General features: G+C 44.8%; 1 long non-coding RNA gene across 1 annotated transcript; it reads left to right on the top strand.

Moving 5' to 3' along the window:
• The first annotated feature begins 17,953 nt into the window (after nucleotides 1-17,953).
• LOC149915342 (uncharacterized) lies at nucleotides 17,954-24,203 on the top strand. Its single transcript, XR_016459077.1, has 4 exons — nucleotides 17,954-18,075; nucleotides 22,220-22,378; nucleotides 23,741-23,779; nucleotides 24,032-24,203. It is a non-coding gene; the product is annotated as an uncharacterized LOC149915342 (long non-coding RNA).
• The last annotated feature ends 1,489 nt before the right edge of the window (nucleotides 24,204-25,692 follow it).

Below are 25,692 nucleotides of genomic sequence, written 5' to 3'. Positions count from 1 at the left end.
CCCATCTAAAAGCAGATCCTCATTAGGCTACAGACAACATAGCATCCTGCCATCAGCTGCTAGTACAATCTGTGCGGTTTAATTAGACAAGTCCTGAGGAAGAAGCAAAAAATGCTCAAGGAAAGTGCCCAAATCACTAGATTTCAGCTTGTGGCCCAGCTGAAATCTTGAACTTGAGTCTCTGCTGTTCTCATGTTCTCATGCACCACCCTCTCACTTCCCAAGGGCAATGGTGCAAGCCAAGTACCATTGGGAAGTCTTCCATGGGGAAGACACTGATCACAGAAGGTGAACATAGATACAATTTTCTGTCTGTGTCTCATTTAGAGGTGCTTTAATTCTATAGGAGGATAGGTCCCACTGTCTTTTCGTAGAACAAACTACTCCAAAATATTTCAGTTGAACAGCCACAGCTCATTGCACCTCATGGTTTGCAGTCAATATGAAACACTTTCACACTCCAAGGGCAGAAAGGACTGTTTTACCTTGTCACCATGATCAAATCTCTTATTCCAAATCTGACCTGTGATTAATTTACCATTTTGGCTGAATATTTTCTGGGATCTGTACTTTGAACATAAGAGGCACAGGCCATTCTATGCAGTCAGATCCATTGCTGGGTCGGTCACAACACTCCAACAGCCTTGTGATTCCTGTGATGCTCAGAGTCTCTGCTTTAGTGCAAAATGATTGCATCTTGGGAATTGCAATGTAATTAAACTGCCAACTTCTGAGGAGAGAATGGGAGCCACCAGCAAGAGTATCCCTTTAGCAATCTCTCATTCCAGGCAAGCACTACTTAATCTGGACTGAGTCATGTCAAAGCTCTCCAAATCCCTCCCTGTCCAAAGAAAGGGAAACATTATATGATTTTAACAAGAGAAAACCAAAGTACACTGCAGCCTATGGAAACATTTTCTTCCAGCACCATTGTAGGGACTGCAGTCTCCCCAGAGTTACTGCTGGGGTTAACACAAGGCCAGTTCCATTTGTGATAGATCTTAATGATGAGACTTAATGTGTTAATGGATGGCACAGAGATGCTATAGAGTTGAGAAAGTGTCAAGCACTGGAATAAGAGACAGAGAAAACCTGTTACAGTGACTGGAAGTGAGCAAAGGGTGCTGCTGAGTGAAACCCCTAATTTGTCATAACCTTATTTTCAGAATTTCATCACTGGGAGCTGTCAAACTTCCCCTACACAGTTTCAAGTGAGGCTTGCTTGTAGAGAATATTGTTGATAGAGAAGAGGGTAGCTCTCCTGTGTATCTTCACTTCTGTCACTGTGCAAAGGAAAATCTCACACTGCAAGAGGAAAACAGAGTAAATGATATGTGAGAAAATGCATTTCCACACGAGGATTATTTCTCTGCAAATAAGATCTTGCTAAGCATCATGAGCCCTGCAGAACACGTCAGCCCGTGCCTTCGGAGATGCTAATAGCTTCTTGCATAACGGAGAGCTTTTGGCTTCTACTGATGAGGGCCTGAGTGCACTTGGCAAAGACTGGTCTTTTCTGGCACACAAACTGACAGATCTAAAGTCACAGCATGGTAGAGAACAGGCTGAGAAGCTGTATGCAGCAAAAGTGTGCCATGGGACATTCTCATCCAGCATCCAAACATGAAAATCAAAACAGCCCTACCCAAATTTCCCTGTCCAGGAAGGCTGGATTTTTGTCCCAGGATTTTGAGCCACCTTTTGTTACCTTTTTGATGCTTTTTATTTCCCACAGGTGATGATCACCATCTTTGCTACCTCTGGAGTTACAGTTCTGGTGACACTTACACCTACCTCTGCTCTTCCAAGAAGCCCAGCTCTCACCTCACTCTCATTGATCTGCTCATCAAGTGCCCAATCCTACAAACAGAGACCAATGGTGTTTCTGCAGAGCACCATTCCACTCTCATGCATTGGACTGGGCTTTTCCAAGGAGCACCTCAGGGGGCTGTCTCCTGCTGTGCTCTCAGTCACCATCCCCTGACCCAATATGAGAACCAGAGACAGTTTTCTGACTCTGGTGATGGATCCTTTACTCTGTGGTTGTAGTTTGACTTTCCATGCTAAACATGCACAAAGTTGAGTAGAAACATCCATGGTGTTGGAAGAACTGGATTTGCACTTGTTGCTGCTCTCTGCTACAGAGTTCTGTTTCTGTGATCACATCCAGAAATTACTCATCCCAAACCAAGACAGGCATGTTAGACTGGATGAATGGATCTTTCTTTTGCAGAGAGAAGAGCTACATTATTTTAGGACAAGACATCTCCTTTTCATGAATCTATGCTTATGGTTAAAAACAGTGGTGCTTTAGCAAGAGAAGGTCATCAATATGCCTACATCAAGAAGGAAGTTTTGTATGCTGTGTTGGATGAGGATGGAGGCCCCCACTGTCTGAAAAGCTTTGGAGCTTTGGAGCAACAACTGAGTGTGATGCCAACAGGAGGAACAGTTGGTCTGAATTGTGCACATGGTGGGACATACCCATGGGGACTGCACTCACGTGGGCAGATTCCTGCCACCCACTCTGCTGAACTGTTGAACGGTTCCACTTCCAGTTCAGTCAGTCTTTGCTGAAATTGTTTTGGTATTTGTCTCCTGACAGTTGGTTTCATGTTGAGCCGTTTGCTGCCATTCATGGCAACCAAAATCCCTCTGTCAGAGAGCTTCTGCTCTTTGTACTCATAGCACTACCAGAGATGGTGAGACCACAGATGTACCACCAGCATCACATCTGGGCAGCTGCCCTGGAGACCCTTTGTAGGCAACGGGGAGAAACAGCTTCCCAGGGAGCAACTGTCTGCATCGAAGAAATCACACTGTAGGAGGGTTATTTATCTCAACCAACTTCAAAGACCACTTCAAGAGGGGTTAGTGCTGAATTTTTTTTTCTGCTTGCAAACAATATTCATTTTTAGACTAACTCATTTCCTGCTGCCAGGCTTTGTAGTGTGGGTTCTGTCTCTTTGTTCAAAAATGCAGGAGAACTGGCAGCTGTCTGCTCAGCGCTGAGTGTTGGGATGGCTTTATCTGTGCAAGGCACAGGTCTTGAGGTCTCTGTGAACAGACTTGACCACAGGCTGTGTGACCTTTACTGCGGTCCAAAGCACATGTGCAAAGAAAGCAAGCTCTGCCTGAATCAGAACATACACACACACACACACACAAAGCTGTGGCAGAGAGGGCTTAACAAAACACTCCATTCAGATGGGTTCTATCCACCAGACATGTGCACATTCAAATTCCCAGTGTTACATGCATTCCTGGACGTTCTTCAACCACTTAAATGTTTGCAATAAACAGATTGCTGCTTCATTCACTGATGAAACAGATTTGCTATGTAACAAGTGAGTCTTCCTTCCAGAAGGTGAAAGATCTTCAGAGCTCAGCTCAACCATCCAAGTTGGTGCAAAAAAAAGACCAGTGGTTCTTGCTTAGGCTTTAGTGATTGGAAAGACACAGAAATGTGAAGGTCACATGTGCCAGTATGTGCAAGTCATTGGCCAAAGCATAAACATTTTGGAAGAAGAAATAGAAGGTACATTGCTTATAGACAGTCCAGGAGCTGCTCTGTGAACTCTGAGCAAGAGTAAAAATAACAATTAATAACAGAATGCTTGAATTATTGATAGTAGTAATTCATAATTGAATAACTGATTTCTAAGCACTATTATAGGGGCCCTTGTCACATTAACTCAAAGTATTTTGCAAACCTCAATGAATTAATGTCAGGATTTTTTTTTTCACAGTCAAAACTAAAATCATAGAATCATAGAACCACAAGGTTGGAAAGGACCTACAAGATCATCTAGTCCAACCATCCTCCCATCACCACTGCTACCACAAGCACTAAACCAGATCCTGTAGCTCCACCACCTCCGGGGGCAGCCATTCCAGTGCCTGACCACTCTCTGAGAGAAAAAGCTTTTCCTTATGTCTAATCCAGACCTCCTCTGCTACAACTTGTGGCCGTTTCCTCAGGGCCTGTTTGTTGCCTGGGAGAAGAGGCCAAACCCCTCCTCACCACAGCTCCCTTCAGGAAGTTGTACAGTGCGATGAGGTCTCCCCTGAGCCTCCTCTTTTTCAAACTAAACAATCCCAGCTCCCTCAGCCGCTTCTCATAAGAACTGTGCTCCAGACCCCTCACCAGTTTCACTGCCCTTCTCTGGACACGCTCCAGGGCCTCCATGTCTTTCTTGTAGTGAGGGGCCCAAAACTGAACACAATACTTGAGGTGCGGCCTCACCAGAGCTGAGTAGGGGGATGATCACCTCCCTGCTCCTGCTGGCCACACTATTTCTAATGCAGGCCAAGATGCTGTTGACCCTCTTGGCCACCTGGGCACACTGTCGGCTCGTGTTCAGACGAGCATCAACCAACACCCCCAACCAACACTTTCCTCTTCACAGTCTTCCGGCCACTCTGCCCCATGCCTATAGTGCTTCCTGGGGTTGTTGTGGCTAAAGTGCAGGACCCAGCACTTGGCCTTCTTGAACCTCATCCCATTCACCTCAGCCCAGCGATCCAGCTTATCTAGATCCCTTTGAAGGGCCTCTAAAGGGCCTCAGGCAGATCAACACCACCTCCCAACTTGGAGTCATCTGCAAACTCACTGAGGGTGCACTCAATGCCCTGGTCCAGGTCATCAATAAAGATATTTAACAAGATAGGCCCCACTACCGACCCCTGGGGGACACCACTTGGAACAGGTCGCCAGCTGGACTTCACTCCATTGACCACCACCCGTTGGCACGGCCCTCCAGCCAGTTTCTTACCCAAAGAAGAGTCTACCTGTCCAGGCCACGGACAGCCAGTTTCCTCAGGAGAATACTGTGACAGCCCGTGACAAAGGCTTTGCTGAAGTCTAGGCAGACTACATCAACAGCCTTTCCCCTGTCTACCAGTCTGGTCACCCAGTGGAGATGAGGTTGGTCAAGTGCGACCTGCCTTTTGTGAACCCATGCTGCCTGGGCCTGATCCCCTGGAGCAGCCACGCATCCTGCAGGCTTCCAGGGGGATTTTGGTCATGCTCTGGATCATGCCATGCCCACTGAGCTCTTTCCAACTCTCCTCTCCCCAGGGCAGACCCACCCTCTGGCCAACCCAAACTTGGAGGAGAACCCCAACAGCTCTGCCCACCCTGTGCTGCCCAGCTGCTCGCCCCCATCTCTTACAATGAAACAGAATCTCTTCAGGCAACTCCATCTCTGTTTAAGCCCCATGCACATTTCCCTTAGAGAGATCTGTCATGAAAACCACCAGGGTATGGTGATGGCACCTGGTTCCTCAGGTCTCCTATCAGCACGAGGCTTCCATGCACACGTGTGGACTGGTGGCACTGGTGGAACTGGAGGTGGGCTCTGCTGGGGTGGTTGGGACAAGATGGGAGTCACAAGTGAATTCAGTGCAGAACAATGGACTTAAATAAAATCTGTCTTCTGGTCTCTTTCCTTTTCTCATGGACCAGGAAATCGCCCTAATTTCACCAATCTGTGAATTTATCTTTTTAATAATTATTTTCTTTTCAAGACAAATGCTTTCCGATTCAAGTGGAGAAGAGAAGGAGAATCTGCCACATCAATGGACGTTCTGGCTTCTTGTTATTTTGCCTTTTCTTGAGGTAAGGAGCTGGGGATCCTATCCAGTGTGTCCTGACCCTGGGAGGACAAGAACAGCCTCAGATCCACTCCTTGCAATCAGGTGCCTGCTCCTTTTCAGATGCTCCTTACAAGTATGTAGTAGGTCAAGCTCCATGCTCTTCATCTGAGATTAAATGATGGAACTTCCCATTCAATGCAATCAGTTCAAATTTTCGCTCTCTTTCAGATCGCTGCTCTTTCTCCATTCCTGTTGGTGCCCTTTTGGAGTAAGGCTGCAGAAAATCTCCTAGGCAGTGCCTTTCTCATACCGTGCCAGTTATAATCATTGTCAGTTTCTCTATAAATAATGCCGCGGCTCCAAAGCATCTCAAAGTGTCTTTCTGCCATCTGTAGCAACTTGCTGTTCCTATCAGCCATGCAATGGTTTTATCATTCTTCCTCCACAAGGCTTTGACTGCTTCTTTTGTGATTTCCAAGGATTAGAAAATAAATAAGAACATTTATTTTCCACCACAGATAGGCTTGTTTTGAGTAGTAAAAATCATACAGATGGACAGTGGCTGTTAAAGCCATTCTATTTTCTTTCTGAATATCAGTAGGTTCCCATTCACCTTGAGTTCTGACACTCCAGAATGTATTGCTCTTTAGAATTAAGCTCATGTTACCAGCAAAGAATCAGAAGGCTAAAGAAGAGATTTCCAACTACTGATGGAAGGACTCTTCACTTCTTCACGTCCGAACTCTAGAAAGTATTGCAGACAATTCTTACTGTAGCACACATATTTATATTGCCTTTGGTCAGTCCCTATTGCTCCCCAAAGATCTCAGGAAGGATTTGCTTCATTACCTTCCCAAGGAGCAAGGTGAGATCCAAAGACCAGTAGTTCTCTAGGTCCGTCTAGAAGATGCATTTGATGCCTGGCTGAATAACACAGCTCCTGTTATTTCTAATCACTGGCATCCACTTGTGTACCTGCTGATGTAGCATGGATAGGGCATGTTTTGAAATCAGTCTGCATCCAATTCAGAGGCATGAAATGAGGTTGGGAAAGGCTGCGAATTGTACTTGATTGGTAAGAAAGAACAATGACTTTAGAAATCTCCACTATCTCCAGCTCTCTTCTTCTGCTTCCATTTTGACTCACTGCAAAACCTGGAATTAAGTGCTTGATAGAACAACAGACATTTGGCCAGCTGCTGGTTATCACTGCTGTGTCTTTTGGACAGCAGACAGGGGTACTGGTGGATCTGCACTGCTGCTTGGGCTGAAGGCAGTCAGGATTAAATCAGAGTTACAACACAAACTCTCTTGGAGTCCAGCCTCGCCTTGAAATATGTGTTCTTCAAAGTGCAGTGCAACTTTGCATCTCTATCCATCAGTCTGGAGCTTCCAGGAAGTCTCCAGATCTGACTGGGAAGATAAAACTGACAAAGGCTGTTAGGAAGGGACCTTGGCCTGAAACAGGACTACTGCATGGATCAGGTCACTCTGGATTTATCTGAAACTTTAAAACCTCCACAGTCAAACCTTACAGCCTCTTTGCATGACCTCTTGCAGTGCTGCTCAACACTCCTGATTTTCCTAATCTGAATTTTCCTAGCCTGAATCTCCTCAGCTGCAAGTGGTTTCTGTCCTTTTTCATACAGTAGGAAGTTTGATTTAATTACAGGCTGCTACAGATTACCTGTTCCAGCCATAGAGATTGAAGATCCCATCTTCAACACCGTTTTCCCTAGGAGCCTTTGGCAGCTACCCAAGCCCATCCATGGGCTTCAATCTCAAGGCATAGGCAATTCCCCTGAGATGCTTCAGAGAGAAATGCTCCATGCATGCAAACCTGGCCACACTTCCAGAGCAGTAGAGGATTATTATTTAACTTCTACTCAGGATCCCTCTGGCACTACACTGACTCAAAGCAAGGTACGGTTATCATCAAATCAGTAATTAAATGTTGAAGTCATAGAATCTTAGAAAGCCTTGGGTTGAAAGAGACCTTAAAAATCATCTAGTTCCAACCCCCATGGGCACATTGATCTCCTCCAGCTCTGGCTGCCCAGGGCCCATCCATGGCCTTGAGCACCTCCAGAGATGGGGCACCCACAGCTCTATGGGCAGTCGTGCCATGGCCTCACTGCCCTCTGAGTGATAAATTTCCCCCTGACATCTAATCTAAATCTCCCACCTTTTTAGTTTAAAACCATACCCCTTGTCTTTGCCCACTCCATGCACAAAAATATATCCATTCTGAGAGCTGCTCAGAGTAATACAGGAGATCAACAGCAAAGCAAATACTCGAACCCCAGTCACAGTGCTCATCATTTTTACCTTAACAGACTAAACCAAGATGAACTGGCCTTCTCACAAGTTAGACTGATCCTTCAGCCCCACATCACAGCTGCCTGCCCTGTGCTCACATAGAAAACACTTAATTCTCTGGGGTAGACTAGCTTCTGCCTTCCACTCTCCTCCTTCCATCTTTAGGCTCACTGACCTGGTTTACATCTTGTCTGCTTCTCCTGGCAAGCAGAAAACTTGTGGATTACTCCTAGTGCAAAACCTACCTGCTCAGCAGAGCTGTTCTGGAAGGCATCTGACTTCAAAGAGCTCCTTGGTATGATCCCTTCAGGTCTAATGGATGGATATTAAATCACACTGTTACATCCAAAAGATTATTATGAGCAGAAATACAAACATACTAAATATTGAGGAATGAGTTTATTGTTAGTAAATCTGATATCTTAATAATATATAACAGTCCAAACTACCCGGTGTTTACAGAAAAGTCTCTTAGATGAAATAGTGAACATGTTTTGCAAAATCTCCCTAGCATCTACCCTTGTTCTCTGCAGTTACACTCACCCTCCCTGTGACCTTCATGGTCCTCAAGAGAGCCCTAGGGGAGATGATGACAAGAATCCTCCACCAAGACAAGCTTGATGGATGCTCATCTTGAGGTTTTCTTCTTCTTCATTCTTGGCCTTCTTGAGCCTATTTACACCCAATTGCAGATTGTTTTAGAGTCCCTCCTGCTGTTAGCAAGGCCAACTACCAGGGAGCATGGCTGATGGAGTGGCACATCTGGTCCCACACTGACTCAGTGAAGCTCATCAGTAACTTTAGCAGGCTAAAAGTTGGGCTGTCCCAGGACCAAATGGTGATCTGGGTTTGCTCTGCAGGCTGTGTAGAGTATTGCAGTCATAGAGTGCTCAGAAGCCCAGGTTTTCCTTGCCCTTGGCAAATCCAGTTTCACATGTAGTGAGCAGAACAAACAGCCCATCTTTGTGGGTGCTTCTTAGTGGCAAGAGACACACAGGTACCATCAGATCAGATGAGGTGTATGGTCCCTCTAGCAGTACCTTGTGCATCCTGTATGGGCTGCCAGCAGATGCTTTCTGCTCCCTCCAAAAAAGGCATTTCTTACACTTTTTCTGCCATGCTTTCAGATGCAGTCCAATCCAAAAAACAAAATCTCTGAAAGGCACAGGAGGAGGATTTGCACAATGCTTTTTACCCCATGCCTAACTCCTACTTTATTCATGCATTGCTCATGGTCAGAACACTGTTTTCTCATTTATGAAGTAACTCAATGCAGACTTTATGTGAATGCTTTCCTTGCTGCAGGTGCTCAACAGTCTGATGTTAGAGGAGAACATCCCTTGTTCAAAACCAAAACCACTTTTGTTGGATGCTGATCACGAAGCATGTTTATGTATCTAGAGAGGACAGCCTTAAAGCACATAGGGCTTCCTTGCCACAAGGAAATAGTGAATAATGCATGATCCCTCAAAAACCTCCTTTAAAAATGCTTGGTGAGTGTTCCCATCAGAAATCCCATCTTCCAGTCTTCCTGTTAAACAGACAGGAGAAATGATGCTTTCAGGTGTCTCGTTCTGCATCCGACCCACCATCTATCACAGAGGGGCTTAGGGTCCTGGACACCACAGACACAGTACTGAAATATAATTAGTATCAACAAATATCACTAACAATGTGCTGGAGTGAGATTCTTTTCCGCAGAAGGTAAGAAGGGGCTTGGGATGCTCAGATCCTGCACCCATGCAGCCCTGCATCTCCAATGTGACCTTTACAGGAGATTCTGTTGTTTTGTACATAATGCCATGGTCTCAGGGACATAATAGGTCATGTAATGAGGACCAGAATTCACATTTAAGCCAAGCTTTGATGCAGAACTGGCTTCTGCCTCTATTTACAGCTTACAAATGGGATTTACATGCTGCTGTATCTGTGGGACCAGAGAATAGGTAACTTGCTTTAGTGCTATGGCAAGTGCAGGTAAAGTCTGAAGAAAGTAATAATCTCTTTGAAAAGGAGTTATAAAGTTAACAACACTTTCAAGCCTCTGTTCTTGAATGACTGTGTCCCTTGTAATCTTCATGCTCATAAGGTGTGTTATTGCCAAAACTAAACAAGAGTGCACAAGTTAATACCATAAACACACACAGGGCACACACTGAGTGCTGCTCTGCGGGTGGTAAAGAACCCATGATTTCCTTCAGCTGCCAGAGAGCATTCAGTAAGGAAACACAAAGCCTACCAGCACAGTCATTATCTGGATGCTCCAGATAACACAAGTGTGTGTTACTCCCTCTCACCCTGGGTCCCATCTTGGTGGCCACAAAAAGGAGACAAGGGTGAATGATGGAGATGCAAAGGCTGGAAGTCCTGGTGAGTCTCTAGAGAAGTAATAAGGCTTGGATCTGTGATGTTTACAGTAAAGCATCCCAAGCAGTTGTGTTAGCACTGACAAGGAACAGTGAGGGCAGGGATGGAGATGTCACTGCTGTCCATACCTGTACTGTTAAGCCATGGCTATAGTGAATAAGGAGCAGGAATAAAAGCTGTGTTTGCCTGCTTGCAGGCAGGTTTCTCATGCACATTCGATTTCTGTTGGTGTCACAGCCCTGCAAAAATGAGCATTTGCACTCCAGGGTCAGGACAGAGGGAATAAACTGCCAGATCCTGATCTTCTAGACAGGAGGTTGATGTAGGAGATCAAGCTGGACCCCCATGTCTCCTGGCTAATGCAAGCAGAAGTAATCACAACCTTTTGCCAAGGAAAAAGAAAGGGAAAGACATTCAGACTGGGAATTGGATCAGCTCTGTCTTGGAAGACAAAGCCAAGAAGTCTGTGTGGATACTAGGCTGTAGGTCATTACCTGAAACTCTGACCACTGGTGCCTAAAGTCATTTGCATCCCACTGACATTCAGGAATTCATTCAATGCTCCCACAGGAAGTGGTTTGATTTCTCTTGCAAATAGGTCTTAGTGGTGCAGGGAGCTTCCATTGCCTTCAGGCAACCTTCTGCGTGCAGCCCACAAGGTCTTCCCACTGTTTTGCCCTGCTACACCTCTGTGCACACTCCAGGTTTCCCTCCCATACACTCTGCTTGTTTTCTAACACTGGAGAACAGATGAAGTCCCCTTTGAAAGCTTCTGGCCTTCTGGCATTTTGTTTTTCTAAATAACCATGGTATTTTTGCAATCTGTCTGAAAGCAATTAGTAAACAGGAAAGAAAAGGGAAAATCATCAAATAAATTAATCAAAAAAAAAAAAAATCAGTTGATGCAAGTAATTACTGTGAGAAGTCAGGTCTGCTTCAGCTGGGTGTATTTTTGGAGATGTGCTGGCCTGCTTTGACACAGCCATTTGTAGGGTCTGCCTCTGCATGTCTTGGGGGACTTTGCATCGGTTCCAGGGAGAAGGAATAAGCTGCTCTGAATTCTTCCAGAGCTGTAACCTGCTACAGAGCTTTATCTATTATCAGGGAGAGTAGAAGTGAAAGCACTGAATGACATCTCTAATGGGTCCTGTTGTTAGTGTCTCATTTCTGGCTTCGAGAAAGGCAATTGGATTCTGGAGTCTCTTGGAGTGATGGATAAATGACAAGCAATTTCATGAGCTAGAACTGAATTGATGTGAAAGCAAGAAGCTAATTGGATTATATGCTTGTCAGGAGTCTTTTTTTTTTTCCTGTGCTGTCAGAGATACGGGCTGCTTTGCACAGAGGCAAGTCAGAGCTGCACAGTGACCAGCACTCCTCTCCCGGTGAGAACAGGACCAGTGGTGACAGCAGCTCATATGCCCTCAGGTCTCAACTCCCAAACGTTAGCAGTGCTCCTCCAGATCACCACAAAAACAAGAAAAGCATTGGGTTAACAGGCCTTCCAATCAAATCTGCCCTCAATTTCGTCAAGCACCTGCGTGTTCAAATCTGAGGGGTGCTCCCACCATTTGGGGCAGTGCAAGAAGAGCAATATTCCTCAAAGTCATACGTTGCAGGAGAATGAGAAGCTGCTGATAAAGAGATGAGACATTGAGAACAAATGTAATGAAAACTCTTCCACCCTAAGGGCATTAAGAGGAGGGAGAGTGGCAGCCCAGGGAGTTTGTGCAGTTTCCCTCCTTAGAGGATTCTGGGACCAGAGCAGGAGAAGTCCTGAGCAAACTGCTGTTCTTAGAACAGACATTGCTCTTAAGATGATTTCAGACTATAGATCTCCCACGATCCCTTTTCCCTGAATTATCTGATGATGTCACAGCTTAGAAACTGGATCTGTCTTCAGTGAGATCAATACAATCTTCTCTGATCTTTTAATGCAGAAGCTATTTATGTGAAATGAATATTCCAAAATATCCAAAATGATTTAAATTCATGGTGCTGTTCCATGCCATGAGGAAGCTTTTGGGGCAAGAAGTCCATGAAAATCCTGCTATTGAGTGAACCTTGTCCCTACACTTAGAAAACAGTGACTCTTAGCAGAGTCACATTGCATTTATGCACACGGGTAGGGGAATTTGGCACCAGCCTGGTTATCACTGACTATGCCATGATATTTAAGTGGAATGTGCTTGGCATCAGAAAAACTGCTTTGTCTGTAACTGATGTCATCCCATTTTGTCAGAGACAGGAAATACAGTCTTTGCTGTTTTCTTCAAAATGCAAGATAAAATCATCCCTAAATGAGATGGAGCATTGGCACCATGTCCTAGATAGATTTGGCCAGAGGGTGTCTTATGCATTTTCACAGTCATCTCCTGTGGCAGTCTCAGAGGAAGTCTGACCATCTCTCAGCACTGTCCCTCACCCAGGGTGGTCAATGACAGATCCCTGAAGGCACAGAGAGCAAGGACCTGGTGGGAATTATGCTCCAGATGTCTTTGGAGCCTGGCCTGTCAGAGTTGTTTCTCTGCTAGGAAAGGAAGATAGGAAATGTACAGTCAGTGCATCGGAGAGGGTACAGTGCTTGTTTATCTGGATCTTGGCCTAGCATGTCCCAGGGAAGAGTGCATCATGTAACAGCAGCTGCCAGAGGATGGCAGCAGAACCGGCATAGTGAGGGAGAAGCTCTGAGTCCTCTAAAGTCCACAAAGCTCCTCTGTGCAGCTACTGACTACGAGAGGCTGATCAGCCCTGCAAGCCCCCCCCAGAACACTGCAGGACTCTGGTGTTCAGAGTGCTGCAGGTTCAGGCTGGAGAGGACGTGATCCCCTGTGTCCCAGTGCCCAGGAAGCAGGAGGTCACTGCCTGGAGAGAGGTCACACTGACAGCAGCCTCACAGCTGCTTTGTGATGTGTGGTGATACACCAGGACACAGCAGGACACAGCAGGAGACAAGTCTCTCTTGGAGATGCTCCTATCAATAGGATATCTCTGCCCAGCAGTAAGTTGGTGCCACTCCTATCTTCTCTCCCATGACTGATGTGCAGAACACTCAGGCCGTGGGTACAAAACAGCCCACACGATATGATGGTCATGGTGCATTCAGCAAGAGGAAGGCCAAATGAAACCCTTGGTGAAGATATCGAGCCAGTCTGGATGCAGGTGCAGCCAATAATTCCCATGCTCCAACGTCTGGTGAGGTAGAAGCTGAAAGCCAGAAGAAAGGTACTCAGGACAGCAGTGTTTGTGTATTGACTCAAATAGAAAGTGATTGCTCTGAGCCATGGAGCTCAGAGGCCAGAGACATGAAGGGATGTTGGTGGCCAGAGGGCATTTGGGTCCATCCAGCTGTTAAATCTGCTGAATCAGATCTTTATTCTTTGTCTGTGTGCTTGGAGGAGTCTTCAGAGAAGGGATTGGGCCAATGTCAGAAGGAGAAAAGAGAACTCCGTCAGTGTGAGGGCTGTTACTGATTGAAGGAATTAATTCTGACTTTTTAGATGTTTATTTTTCCCTGTTGCCATCAATTTTAATTACATCCTCTTTGTGGATTTCTCGTCAGGTGGTTCTGTCATTTGGGTTTCAGGATGCTTTGTAATCTCTGATATTTAATCATTTCTGTTCACAGGCATTTTTCCCTTTAAGACTGCCTTCACAATGGGCTGTGCTGTTCAGAAAACTACAAGTTTATTAAACAAACAGGGATCTCAGGGGACAAAAGAAACACTGCAGCTGCTGGCTATCATTTTCAGAGCATACATTTCCTATTGCGCCTCATTGGAAATGCAGCATGGGCTGAAACTCATCACTATCATTTGAGGAATACAATATGCAGCAGAGAAATTGAAGCCACCAGTGCTGACAGGCTCAGCAAAAAGGGAGCATGGAAGTCCACAAAGCTCTGGAGCTCTCCTCAAAGGTCTGATTTCCAGCTCTGTACAGGGACACCAGCAAGTGCTTTCCCAGTCCTCTGGACTCTGCTAGAGGACAAAACCAATGGACTTTGATGGTGATTCCATTATTATGCCTGGAATACTTCTGGGTCTAGAAATCAGTTTAACCTATACCCAAACACAGTGCCATGCTTACAAAGCACAGAAATGCTCTGAGGACTTCCATCGCTGGTTCCCTTGTTTTGGAGGTGGAGGGAGACTCTGAGCTCTGCTAATGCGACTTTTTCTGCACTTTCTGGAGTATTAAATTGCCAGTCCTGACCCTGCCTGCTTGCTGATTTTTTTTTTTAATTCAGTCCCATTACGGTGAAATCAGATTGTACAGTTTCATTTTAAATCCATTCCTAACCCAGCAGCTCAGCACAACCATTGACTACACCAATGCTTTTTTTTATTTTTCAAATAGGATGAAAACCTTTTCTATTCATAAAACATATGGACTTTGTTTGGCTTTGTTTAACAAAGCTTAAATTTGAAGCTGCAGACTACCCAGTGCCTTCCCACAGCATACGCAGGCTGCACGTGTCCCTTGCTGGCAACTCATTCAGATCAGATATCATTTGCCAAGAGATTATTCATCCAATATGCCCATTATTCACAGCATAATTTTCCTATTATTCATCAAATTCTGCCAGCCAAATTCCCAAACCTAGCAACACTTTCTGCTCTCCAGCATCAGAGTGAACTAGTTCATCTCCATGCATCACCCGATGTCTCAGTCACTGATAGCTCCACCAAGGCCACTGGAGACCTTCCTCGCAGGTTCAAGAGGGCAGAGTCCATTGAAACAGCCCCATCCTTTGCCATTTGCTCATATCCCCATCCCAGGGGTGGCAAAGTGGTGCTGTTGGTGACCACAAGCTTAGAAATGCTATATGATGTCCCATCGTGAGCCATCATCGGCACTGTTCCCATCATTGAGACCCAGTTCAGGTGTGGCCCAATGCTACAGAAGGGATCCTTAGTGTTGGGACCCTTAATACATGGTGAAGAGAGCTCTTCACAGCTCGACTTGGACAAACTGTGTTACATCCCAGATGCTTCCTGTCATTTCTTTCATAAGATATTAGCTAGTATTAAACCTAACCCGATTTCCTACATTAAAGCAGTTTGCTGGCAGAGGTTATTTTATTAACACTTTATTTTTACATCTTAATTCTCAGATTTATTTCTTGATTTATTGAGGAGCACAATTGTCATGCAGTTAATGAAATAAGTAATATTTTCTCATTCCAAGAAATCTCATTAAGCTAATTAGCATGCTCCACTGGCAGGCGAGTTTGATTACACTCTTTTAAATGTGTATGTTATTTATTTCTTTGCTCTCTAGGCCCTGCCTTCTCCCTCCCCATCTGAAGCTAAAGAAGGGCTGAGGCAATGATCTGTGTCACCCCCACAGAAGTGCCACCACTGCCTGGCATAGGTTGGCCAATGTTCACTTAGGGTAGGGGAACCTCCTGCATCAGCACGTGAGCATCTCTGCTTCTGTGATAAGGCACTGCTGGAGCCTATCTGAGAAGCTCCCCTGTTAAACATGAGAGACAGAAGGGACGCAGTTCAGTGTCACTTCTTCAGCTCCATGCCATCTTTCTTGCACCCACTGTTGGTGCTGTAGCAGTCTGTGCTTGGGGTGAGGAGCTCACTCCCTGGGGGTTCTGTAATGTGAGGACAACTGGTCCAGTGCCATTTCTGATGGAACGAACTGCTTGTGCCTGTCCTTCCTTGTGGGTCCAGGCACAAACCAGAACCAAATGAAGTGCAAGTATGTTGTTAAACCATGCAAAACCCTGTCTAGACATCCTCATTTCTGTTTGATTGTAATTCAACCAAGATCAGCTACTGATAGACTGACACTAAATCAAACAAAAAAATACCTGGATGCTGCTTCCTCCACCTGTAAATTGAAGTCAGTGAATCAATCATGACAGTCACTCATGGAGGGCTCAGGATGTCCTGAATTTCATTCCAAGCTTCAGGGTCCTCCAAGGACCAATTTGCAAAAGGGGTTGCAGGAGCTGGGCAGCATTTTGATTCATTTATTCCAGCAAGATGCAACTGTGTCAAATGCATGAGAAAAACTGGCAGGTGACACAAGCATTATGTCTCACCCAAGCTCTGGTTTGACCAGTCAAATTCAGAAATTAGAACTACTTCTAACAAAAAGAACCAAACAACTGAAAGCTGCTGGGTAGACTGGGGTCCACACTTGTGTGTGGCATGGAGAGGTGCAGAAATGGCTCGGTGTTTGGAGCAGAACTGGATCCCAAGTTCTATGTGCTATGAAATAGACAGACCCAAAGCAGAGGGGCTGTATGGAAACACTTCTTTTGGCTTTGGAACCAACCACTGAATTCCCATTGGGTAAACTAAGAGTTTGGCATTCAGCACCACAGCCAGGACATGGGCAAAGCCTCGAGCAATCCAAGCACTGTTCTTATTGTAGTCACATACGTAGTCACATAAGTATCACAGAATCACAGAATCTTTTGAGTTGGAATGGACTCCAAAGGCCATCTGGTCCAACTTCCCTGCCGTGAGCGGGGACACATACAGCTCCATCAGGTGCTCAGAATGCTGTCCATCATCCTGACCTTGAATGTCTCCAAATCCTTTACATTTCTATCCTGAGAGCTTCTTTAAGGTCTTTTACACCCTGCATTGAGAAAGATTACAGCTTCAATTCCTTTCCTAAGGCAATCTGAAATTTCTTGTTTTTCAAAAAACCTGATCAGGACATCCTGAGCAGCAGCAGACCAGGATATTCTTTCTGCATCCTCTTAGTTTTCACTGTCTCGGTGCCCTTCTAACTCTAGAATATGCTTTGACAGTGCTTTAAGTTGAGGGACGCAGAAGTTTTGCCATTCCTGGAGTTAGAAAATTTCCTTCTTGGAAATGATCAGCCCCTTGGTCTCACATCAGTTCATATAACATTGTTTAATGGGAGCTAATTACCTGTTTCTGCTGTCTCCTGCCCATCATCCTGACTGCAGCTTCTGGATATATGTCACATGGACCCTTTGGTCCCTGTACAGCACTGACCATGGCATGTTCAAGGGGAGGAGATCTTTCTAGAAGCCCAGTCCACCAGAGGAGGTGAAGATTTGATAGAGAGCAGCTCCTGCCACCCAGCAACCAGCAGAGAAATGCTGTTTGACAGGATTCTGAGCTGATTTGATACTAACCAGCCCCATGTGAATAAAGAAATGAAACAATCTGATATAGGTCAAATATTCTATTCCCAGCCCAAGGGAAAATTGAATGTCTTTTCAGAAAAAAATGAAAATAGCCATTGGAAAAGGTGGAATGGCATCTCCCAAAGGAAAAATAATTGACAAAATTCCTGAATGTGTCCTGCAAGAGGCTCTGTAGAGTTCAGCCAGGGAAATGGAACGTAGCTCCAAAGTCAGAGGAAGGGCAAGCTCACACCTGTTGGCAGCAGCATCCGGCTCTGCTCTGCTAAGTGCTTTCCTGCTGGCCATTTCTATTGGAAGCCTTGCCAGCACCCACTGCTGGATCTTGCATAAAGGAGCGTAATGGTCTTTGTGCTTTCTTATCAGGAGAAAAAAAAAGTGATAACATAAAGAGCATTTAATCATTTGTCAAAGTGAATGCAGGTTCCCCATCAAAGCCTCTGATGGATATGCTGCAGGAGCAAGGGATGAGTGTCCCTTCATTTCATGCTAGGAAAAAACAGTGCTTGCCAAGGGGCTTCATAATTAACTTGTTTCCCCGTGCAGGTGGTGAATGCACTGTGCAGCTCACTCATGAGGCCAGATGGAAACCACATGTGTTTTGCTCCCAAGCAGAACACATTCCTCCCTTTGGGTTTCATTAAAAGGTGAGTGATGTTCTTGTAGGAGATCAGTGTGGAGAGTAATGAGGCCCCAAGGAAGACATTTCCTGCAGGGCATTTTTTTTTTAAGCTGAAGCTTAAGATTTTCCATTTATCATGATTCTAAAAAGAGCTCTTGATTCCTGGTGACTTGCTCTAACAGGGGTAGTAGTACTGAAGCACAGATACCTGTGCAAGATGACTCAAAGGGAGAGGATTGCTCCAGCAGGTACAACAGGCAAAGGGCACTGGAGGGAGCTTCTAGGGGATATATTAATATTTGCACCTTACAAAACTGCATGTCATCTGCTACAAAACATAACAGAAGGACTGTCCTAAGAGAAGCACATTTATTCCTTACTGATCAGCAAGGAGAGGTGTTTTGTAAATACATGCGACAGGTGTTATGTAAACACTTATCTACCTAGAGACAGGATGTCCATCCTCCAGTTACCTTCAAATGCATTAACCTCTGCTGTGACAATATAAGGAAGGGTGGGTTATTGTGCGCTCAAGAATAAGACACAGCAGTGAGGCTAAATCACATGCAGGGAGGACAAAGATAGATTTACCATTCTATTACAAGACATATATTTGCACTTTCTCTCTTGAACATGCTACCATGATCAGTCCTTGCAGAGCTGTTACACCACTGCCTGTGCTTTGGGAAGACCAAAGCCAGAATGAATGATTTCCTTTCAGTCCCCAGTTGCTCACACTTTAGGAATCAACCACTGATGTTTAAGCACAGATTCTTTAGAACAAATTTACTGCTTTGCTCTGCCTGGAACAGCAAGTTTAGGTTGGCTACCATAGTGAAAAAAATAAAAACCATGGAATCATCAAATTGTTTTAGTTGGAAAAGACCTTTAAGATCATCAAGTCCAACCATCAATCTGACCTAACAAGTTCCTTCACTAAATCATATTCCTTAGTGCCATGGCCATGTGCCTCTTGAATACATCCCAGGATGGGAACTGCCCCCTGGACGGACTGTTTCAATGCTTGGCCACCCTCTCCATGAAAAATGTATCCTGATATCCCACCTAAACCTCTCCTAGTGCAACTTGAGACCATTTCCTCATACACCGAGTCCCCACGCTTGGTTTCACCAATGCTTTGTCCAGCAATAATTTGATCTGCAAAGCCCAGACCTGATGGCTTTTGTTAAAGACAAGACACTAAAAGTAAGTCAGGGTGCTGGAGGAAGGATCTGCCAATATTCCTGTTTCCAGATTGAAATAGAAGATGGAGTAGAACATGCAAAATGAAAGTAATAAGAAGAAACAAAAGTTTTCAGCTTGGATTGAGATCTGAGATCAGTATTTCTAGGAGAGTTCACAGAAATGTGACCTTCCAAATGCAAGGCTCATCCATGAATCCTGCTGTGGAGACGTTCAGGATTAGTATAAGACCAACGTGTAAAAGCTTAGCCAAAATTCTCCTTGTCCACTTTTAATAATCTAGGAAAAGATGAGACAGGTCTGACTGAAGGTGGATAAGATGGTTCCCTTGGAGCACATGTGACTGTCAATTCGGCATGGCATTTGATATGAGTCCTTCAGACAGAGGAGCGAGCAAGTTCTGTAATGCTGGAGAGATTAGACCCTGGTTTGTGATATACAGCATCCGAAAGAACACGGGCAGCCTGTCTCCCACTGAGTCACGAATGCTGAGCCAACCTGGGCAGGGCAGGTGAAGAAGAACATTGGTCACACGTCACAGTGGGTGCCTTGCATGTCCTTAACAGGAGGATAAGTATACATAACAGCATATTATTTTTTACATAAGCTCTCGTATAAATCAATGATCTTTTGGCAACAAAACTCCTGTTCTTTATAAATGTGTTATATTGGAGCTACATGGAAGGCAGCAGTAATGAGGGAATGTGCCTCTCAGTGCCTTTTCTGACACAGGGCACTGAGATGCTTCTTGTTACAAAGCTGACCACGATGAGTCCTTATAAGGCTGAGGTGGAAGCTCTGTTTACTCTGGTACACACTCCATCATCATCTGTCATTAATTAATCTAGCATTTCTGCAAAGTGTTAGTGATCCTTGCCCTGCCAAAATGCATTTCTCCCTCAGCTACTCTTTAGCCAGTGTAAGCAGAATCATATTGGCATGGTGATTAAGGATTATGAAGAGGAGACATTATCATCTCTGAATAATTTAATGAATGCACACTTAACATGAATTGTAGCTGTAAAATCAGACTGGCTGCCTGTCGGAAAAGAATTCTTTGTTAACACATTTATGGCTTCCTTACTGCTTTCTGATAGCTCCAGGTAGGGCTATCATAAAGGCTTAAGAATATTATCATAATTCACCACCAAAAAGTGTCATTAATGCAGATTTAGTGACACTTCTTCTGTGCTGCTCTCTGCCTGTTCAGACACGGACTGCAAACAGAAGTGATGCAGCCCAGCCCCCTCCTCTCACACCTCCCTGCTCCTGGGACAGGGATGCAGCTGGAGCTGCAGGTAGAGCTGCAGCTCTGAGGCGTTCATTTTATGGTTTACTGATCAAACAGAGACCAACTGCACTAATAAATAATTATTCCTAGCCCAGCCAAAGCAAGACAAATCCAAACTTTTTTTCTATTGTATAAGAGATGGAAAAAAAGAGGAAAAGAGGAATCTCTGTGGCTTAGCTAATATTTTTTTGTCTCCTCTGGCTATGAAATAGTGCATTTAGGTTTTGCTTTTAAAATCTCAGAACAAAGTCTGTTTTACAGAGTGGTTTGGCTCAAAATCCCCATGGTCTCTTGTTGCTGGGAGCATCTGTAGGTGGTGGAGTACAGTATGATCTGGAGAGAGGCACTGGGATGTACACAAATGATATGGAGCACATAGAGGTCCTGTGCCTTGTGCAGAGTGGCGATACTGGGCTAGCTTCTATCACAGTAAACAGCCTCAAAGAGCATGTATTTCTTTCAAAGGATGTGTCTCTTTTAACGTCAGAACTGCTAAGAACAAGTTCTTGAAATCCAGCTCAGGTTGCGTCTGTACAAGCCTCAAAGAGCTCTCAAATACTGCAGTGTGCTGTGTGTCCTGCCATAGTGGTCATCTCTTCTAATACCTCAGTTCCAATGCTCACCAGCACACAGGAACCTCTTCCTGACACTCCATGTGGTGTCATGTGGTGTAAAAGGAAATGAGAGCTCAGATTCCAAGCAGAAATTCATCCTTATTTAGCCCTCTTCATAATGTTTGCTCCCAAAGCTAAATTCATACATTTGACAATTCCACCAGCCCCTCTTCCTTGTCCTCTCCCACTTTACAGACAACCTATACAGCTGACTTTACTGCCAGTTTTCCCACCCTGCTGATTTATTTTTCATTTTGTTCTGCCTATTTCTATTTTCGTATGTTCTAACAACTGTTTTCCTCTTGTCCACCTCTTCAAAGCAAAACCCCAATGCAGAGCTCATCTCCTTCAAAGCCTTCTCCCCATGGATGGCCGCAGATGGTGTCTGACAATGAACAGCAGCTTTCCTCCATCCATATTACCTGTGTGAATCCCTGAAGGTGACTGGGAAAATCAGGAGCTGCTGCCAGCAGGCACTTCCCATGCATAATAAAGCACAGGAGGGAAGGATACTTTTTCTGTAAGCATCATCACAGAGTCCTCAGCACTGCTTGAGTGCAGCGGGCAGGAAAGCCGGCAGCTTAGTAGCTCTGGAAATGTTTGTCTTGATTAGCAATATGAGCAGTATTTATTGCTGGGCTGTGCCCAGCATGGTGCATGGGGAGGACACATGGGACTTTTAGCAATGCTATCTGATACATGGATCAACTTAAGGCAAATAAAGGCTTAAGAAGATAAGAGTTAAAAGCTCTTCCCTTCTTACTGCGCTTCCTTGGAATGACTGCCTGCTCACACTGCAGTTAGAGACACACCAGTTGGCTTTGGGGTGTGATTTCTCCATTTGGGCTGTCAGTGTCCTGGTTATTCTCTGTGGTCCCTACTCGCTCTGGTGTCACTCCATGGAAGATGACAGTGGCACCTTGTCCAGCTGGCACGCAGGGCTGGGAACACATCCACTGCCAGCTCACACAGAGGTGTCACTGCTCACACAGAAAAATGAATGAACTCATGAGGAAAATTAGCAATTACCCCATGATGTCTTCCTTATGTCTCTGCTTCAGAATTCTCTCCGTGTGACACATGGCTTGCTAGGTTCATCAGGAATAAGCGGCTGTCTTACTGCTCCAGCCAGCCATTGCAGCAACTCACACGCGGGCACCAGCTCTGTGAAAATCCTGCCTGGACCCCAGACAAAGCAGCAGTGGACATAACAGCATCAGGTTTGTACAACTCCCCAAGAGCTGGATTTGCTTCTTACCTGACAACTCCGTTTATTAAAGTCTCTTTTCGGGGAAGGCTGCATCAGGTTGCTCTGAGCTAAAGGACAAGTCTGCAGTGACTGCAGTACAGTATATGCAGGAGTTTTGTCGTGGTGTGAAAGCCTATGGCGTTCAAGCTATGCTGCTGCAGCCCAAAAGAAACATACTGGAGGAAAATCTCATGAGAGGAAACCCCCGGGCAAAATGACAGCAGGATTGGGTAGCCCAGCTAAAGAGCTGCATGCATTCATTGGTTATCAGTATCTTTAATGTGACCTATATAAGGAGTACTTTCCTGAAAACCTTGATGGAATGATTGATAAATGTAAGAGCTTGTTTCATGTAATTCTTTGTTTTATCAGAGAAATCAATTGGGACTGATTCTAGCCAAATCCTCTCCTGTCAAGGGCAGTCCAATCCTTGAGAACCTCCCAGTCCTCATTGCACTGAGCAATAATCACATTTATGAAGCTCTTTCTCCATGGCTAGACTAGAGATACTCAAAAGCCTATAAGATATACATAGTCCAGACCACAGAAATGAACTCTTCTGGGAACTTAGGGCAGTTTGCATCTAGGATCAGCAGATGATCAAAAGGCAGGGTCAAATGGAAGCATGGGTTTTGTATTTTGCAGACATTTAAGGAACCTGAGTCCATAATCTTTATTTGGATTTCTTCCAAGTATTTACTGGAATGAGAAAACCTTTAGAGATTCTTCCATCACTAATAGGTTTTCAAGTGAATTGACATGAACTCAAGGAGCAAAGATACTGTATTCATAAAATTTAATAGCCCTTGTAATTAAAAATACAGAAAATATGCTTTTTTAAAAAAGGAAAGAGGATAAGATTGCCCCTATAAATAAAGGTGTTGCTCTAAATCGTTAGCCTGAATCAAGGGCTGATGCCCAGCAGTTCAGCTGCACTGCCTTCAGCACACTCACTTAACATGCTGCCCTCAGGTGCCCCACAGAGCAGCTGCAGAACCTCAGTAATGGCCAGATAGATGCAGACTAAAGCCAGCTCCATCCTCTGCAGCCAGCAGCCCTCAGGGCATCACTGTCAGCCTGCATTTCTGAAGCATGCTGTAATGAATGCGAGTATTTAGTGCAGCCACTTGACACCCAGACTTTCATATCCCCCGCTAACAGGGCAGGAGCTCAGGACATCTATGCTACGACTGTACTGCTCCCCCTACCACATTAATTTTGTGAGAAGGGAATTTTTATCTAGTAAATGTTGTCATTACAGCTTATTATTATCATCCATCAGTATCTTTCCTCCATAAATAACCTTCACAAACTTCTCCCTTCCATTCTTCAGAGCCTGAGCAGTTATGCAACTTCTGTGAGCCTCTGACAGGTAATTATACAGTGCCTTCATATTTATTGCAATAGGAAAGAAACAATCAGATCTGTTGTTCTTGAGGCTTTTGTACAGCACCAGAGAGAGCCAATTCCTTAAAACAGCTGAGTATGGAGTGGCTGTGCCATTTCCCTCTGATCAGACATGGGCTGCTGGTGGAGCTGCCACCTCTCTTTGCAGAGGAATGGAGGTAGAACCTTGGTACCAAGGAATATCCAGCTGAATGAACGTATTTGTGTCTCTTTCCAGCAGCCCCATCTCCACAGAAAGGCTTCAACCACTTCCTTTCTTCCTGAAAGCATATACCAATGCTGAGTTTAAGAAGCAGGGACACACAATGCTCTTGCTCTGTTGCCATCAGCAGAGCCACTCACGATGGTTGTGGCAGGAAGTGTCCATCATAGACTCACCGTTGTGTCAAAGGGAAATATTTAATAATAAAAATAAATAAAAATAAATAAATAAAAATAATAAACATCCCCATTCCAATGACATTTGATAGGAAGAGACTTTCTGATTTCGTTGCAACGCTCATGGAATACTTGTTTTTAATGATTTATTGGGGTTGTCTTTTTATTTATTTATTTATTTATTTATTTCACAGAATCACAGAATGGCCAGGGTTGGAAGGGACCTCAAGGATCACGAATCTCCAACCCCCTGCCACACGCAGGGCCACCAACCATCCCACCTAATGCTAGACCAGGCTGCCCAGGGCCCCATCCAATCTGGCCTTGAACACCTCCAGGGATGGGGCATCCACAACCTCTCTGGGCAGCCTGTTCCAGTACCTTACCACTCTCTCTGTGAAGAACTTCCCCCTGACGTTCAACCTAAATCTCCCTTCCCTCAGCTTAAAACCGTTTCCCCTTGTCCTGCTGTCACTCACCCTTTCAAAGAGTATTTAGAGCCTTTCTGCTTAAATATGACTTATCACCATGCTCTCTGCCCTCACGCTCCTGAAAGAAAACATTTATGTCTTGATAGAGGAAGAAATTTTAATTAGAACTGGTGGAAACATTTAACAAAACATGTTTCCACAAAACCATACTGCCAGCCTGTTCTGTGGGAACATATTGGCTTGAGCACAGTTTTGGCAGAGGGTTTCTGAGTTTCAAGGTTCCCTTAGTGAAGAAACTCAGACTGAAACCCCTTCACTTCCCCTTTGCAAATGAATATTCAAAGAAATGCCATCAGCAGGAAAATGTTGAAAGGTTTGAAGGTATTTTGTTTTTGTTTCCCCTTCATTACAATGTAAACAAAAATTTTGAAGCACAGAACACAATACCCATCGGCTATTGTTAATTTCTCTGTTACTGAAACACAGCAATTTGTCCGGTTCACTTCAGTGCTATCTTCTCTTTTAAAAGCCAGGAGACAAGAGAAGCAATGTCAGGGCACTGTTAAGCTGCCCATGATGCATAGTCATCCTATGAGAATGGAAAGCTTTCAGGCCAATGCTCTGGTTGGAGAATCCCAGTCATTCCCAGTTTTGCATGATCTGGTACTGGCCCAGGGAAAGCCACTTCAATCTGCAAGACTGAGAAGGGATGCAGTGGGTTTAGACAGATCCCCAAAGGCTCTTCAAAGATGAGCAAGCAACCAAGCCTTTATATTCCATTCAGACAACTTCCCAAGATGGAAAGTTGCACGTGGCTCAGTAGGAATTACGTAAAGGTTGATGGCTGCAAGCCAAGCTCACCCGTGGACCTTCATGTGTGTGGCTGCCATCCCAGGCTGAGGGCAGTCATGCACTTCTCAGAGCCCATGGAGAAGTGGGAAGTGGGAAGAGGCAAAGGAAGCAGTGAAATCTGTTTGACTTTACCCCCAAAGCAGGATATGAAACTGAATGGACATAATAGGGGACCACCAGAAACTAGAAAGAGAAGAAACATCTCTTGTCTTCAATT

This window comes from Phasianus colchicus, chromosome 20 (assembly GCF_987193195.1).
Source record: "Phasianus colchicus chromosome 20, bPhaCol1.hap1.1, whole genome shotgun sequence".
NCBI lineage: Eukaryota > Metazoa > Chordata > Aves > Galliformes > Phasianidae > Phasianus > Phasianus colchicus.
Note: the sequence above shows the minus strand (reverse complement) of the source record. Positions and strands in the feature narration are given on the sequence as shown.